The following is a 3873-nucleotide window of genomic DNA, read 5'->3' as shown; positions in this document are numbered from 1 at the left end:
GATCATGTAATCACTTAGAGGATTAGAGAGATGTCTTTCTAAGTGGGAGTTCTTAAGTAATATGATTAATTGAACTTAAATTTATCATGAACTTAGTACCTGATAGTATCTTGCTTGTCTATGTTGATTGTAGATAGATGGCCCGTGCTGTTGTTCCGTTGAATTTAATTGCGCTCCTTGAGAAAGCAAAGTTGAAAGATGATGGTAGCAATTACACGGACTGGGTCCGTAACTTGAGGATTATCCCCATTGTTACACAAAAGAATTACATCCTGGAAGCACCGCTGGGTGCCAGGCCTGCTGCTGGAGCAACGCCAGATGTTGTGAACGTTTGGCAGAGCAAAGCTGATGACTACTCTATAGTTCAGTGTGCCATGCTTTACGGCTTAGAACCGGGTCTTCAACGACGTTTTGAACGTCATGGAGCATATGAGATGTTCCAAGAGTTGAAGTTAATATTTCAAGCAAATGCCCGGATTGAGAGATATGAAGTCTCCAATAAGTTCTACAGCTGCAAGATGGAGGAGAACAGTTCTGTCAGTGAGCATATACTAAAAATGTCTGGGTATAATAATCACTTGATTCAATTGGGATTTAATCTTCCGTATGATAGCATCATTGACAGAATTCTCCAATCACTGCCACCAAGCTACAAGAGCTTTGTGATGAACTATAATATGCAAGGGATCGAAAAGACTATTCCCGAGCTCTTCGCGATGCTAAAAGCTGCGGAGGTAGAAATCAAGAAGGAGCATCAAGTGTTGATGGTTAACAAGACCACTAGTTTCAAGAAAAAGGGCAAAGGGAAGAAGAAGGGAAACTTCAAGAAGAACAGCAAGCAAGTTGCTGCTCAGGAGAAGAAACCCAAGTCTGGACCTAAGCCTGAAACTGAGTGCTTCTACTGCAAGCAGACTGGTCACTGGAAGCGGAACTGCCCCAAGTATTTGGCGGATAAGAAGGATGGCAAGGTGAACAAAGGTATATGTGATATACATGTTATTGATGTGTACCTTACTAATGCTCGCAGTAGCACCTGGGTATTTGATACTGGTTCTGTTTTAATATTTGCAACTCGAAACAGGGACTACGGATTAAGTGAAGATTGGCTAAGGACGAGGTGACAATGCTTGTGGGAAATGGTTCCAAAGTCGATGTGATCGCGGTTGGCACGCTACCTCTACATCTACCTTCGGGATTAGTTTTAGACCTGAGTAATTGTTATTTGGTGCCAGCGTTGAGCATGAACATTATATCTGGATCTTGTTTGATGCGAGACGGTTATTCATTTAAATCAGAGAATAATGGTTGTTCTATTTATATGAGTAAAATCTTTTATGGTCATGCACCCTTGAAGAGTGGTCTATTTTTATTGAATCTCAATAATAGTGATACACATATTCATAATGTTGAAGCGAAAAGATACAGAGTTGATAATGATAGTGCAACTTATTTGTGGCACTGCCGTTTAGGTCATATCGGTGTAAAGCGCATGAAGAAACTCCATACTAATGGACTTTTGGAACCACTTGATTATTGATCACTTGGTACTTGCGAACCGTGCCTCATGGGCAAGATGACTAAAACACCGTTCTCTGGTACTATGGAGAGAGCAACTAATTTATTGGAAATCATACATACAGATGTATGTGGTCCAATGAATGTTGAGGCTCGTGGCGGATATCGTTATTTTCTCACCTTCACAAATGATTTGAGCAGATATGTGTATATCTACTTAATGAAGCATAAATCTGAAACATTTGAAAAGTTCAAGGAATTTCAGAGTGAAGTTGAAAATCATCATAACAAGAAAATAAAGTTTCTACGATCTGATCGTGGAGGAGAATATTTGAGTTACGAGTTTGGTCTACATTTGAAACATTGCGGAATAGTTTCGCAACTAACGCCACCCGGAACACCACAGCGTAATGGTGTGTCTGAACGTCGTAATCATACTTTACTAGATATGGTACGATCTATGATGTCTCTTACAGATTTACCGCTATCATTTTGGGGTTATGCTTTAGAGACGGCCGCATTCACGTTAAATAGGGCACCATCAAAATCCGTTGAGACGACGCCTTATGAACTGTGGTTTAGCAAGAAACCAAAGTTGTTGTTTCTGAAAGTTTGGGGCTGCGATGCTTATGTGAAAAAGCTTCAACCTGATAAGCTCGATCCCAAATCGGAGAAATGTGTCTTCATAGGATACCCAAAGGAGACTGTTGGGTACACCTTCTATCACAGATCCGAATGCAAAACGTTTGTCGCTAAATTCGGAAACTTTCTGGAGAAGGAGTTTCTCTCGAAAGAAGTGAGTGGGAGGAAAGTAGAACTTGATGAGGTAACTGTACCTGCTCCCTTATTGGAAAGTAGCTCATCACAGAAATCTGTTCCTATGACACCTACACCAATTAGTGAGGAAGTTAATGATGATGATCATGGAACTTTAGATCAAGTTGTTACTGAACCTCGTAGATTAACCAGAATAAAATCTGCACCAGAGTGGTATGGTAATCCTGTTCTGGAAGTCATGTTACTGGACCATGATGAACCTACGAACTATGAAGAAGCGATGGTGAGCCCAGATTCCGAAAAATGGCTTGAGGCCATGAAATCTGAGATGGGATCCATGTATGAGAACAAAGTGTGGACTTTGGTTGAATTGCCCAACGATCGACAAGCAATTGAAAATAAATGGATCTTCAAGAAGAAGACTGATGCTGAAGGTAATGTTAGTGTCTACAAAGCTCGACTTGTCGCAAAAGGTTTTCGACAAGTTCAAGGGATTGACTACGATGAGACTTTCTCACCCGTAGCGATGGTTAAGTCTGTCCGAATCATGTTAGCGATTGCCGCATTTTATGATTATGAAATATGGCAGATGGATGTCAAAACTGCATTCCTGAACGGGTTTCTGGAAGAAGAGTTGTATATGATGCAACCAGAAGGTTTTGTCGATCCAAAGGGAGCTAACAAAGTGTGCAAGCACCAGTGATCCATTTATGGACTGGTGCAAGCCTCTCAGAGTTGGAATAAATGCTTTGATAGTGTGATCAAAGCATTTGGTTTTGTACAGACTTTTGGAGAAGCCTGTATTTACAAGAAAGTGAGTGGGAGCTCTGTAGCATTTCTGATATTATATGTGGATGACATATTACTGATTAGAAATGATATAGAATTTCTGGATAGCATAAAGGGATACTTGAATAAGAGTTTTTCAATGAAATACCTCGGTGAAGCTGCTTACATATTGGGCATTAAGATCTATAGAGATAGATCAAGACGCTTAATTGGACTTTCACAAAGCACATACCTTGACAAAGTTTTGAAGAAGTTCAAAATGGATCAAGCAAAGAAAGGGTTCTTGCTTGTGTTACAAGGTGTGAAGTTGAGTAAGACTCAAAGCCCGACCACTGCAGAAGATAGAGAGAAGATGAAAGATGTTCCCTCTGCTTCAGCCATAGGCTCTATCATGTATGCAATGTTGTGTACCAAACCTGATGTGTTCCTTGCTATAAGTCTAGCGGGGAGGTACCAAAGTAATCCATGAGTGGATCACTGGACAGCGGTCAAGAACATCCCTGAAATACCTGAAAAGTACTAAGGCTATGTTTCTCATATATGGAGGTGACAAAGAGCTCATCGTAAATGGTTACGTTGATGCAAGCTTTGACACTGATTCGGACGATTCTAAATCGCAAACCGGATATGTGTTTACATTGAACGGTGGAGCTGTCAGTTGGTGCAGTTATAAACAAAGTGTCATGGCGGGATCTACGTGTGAAGCGGAGTACATAGCTGCTTCATAAGCAGCAAATGAAGGAGTATGGATGAAGGAGTTCATATCCGATCTAGGTGTCATACCTAGTGCAT

The sequence above is a fragment of the Triticum dicoccoides genome, chromosome 7B (genome assembly GCF_002162155.2).
Source record: "Triticum dicoccoides isolate Atlit2015 ecotype Zavitan chromosome 7B, WEW_v2.0, whole genome shotgun sequence".
Lineage (NCBI taxonomy): Eukaryota > Viridiplantae > Streptophyta > Magnoliopsida > Poales > Poaceae > Triticum > Triticum dicoccoides.
The sequence above is the reverse complement of the archived record's forward strand: the minus strand, read 5'-3'. Positions refer to the sequence as shown.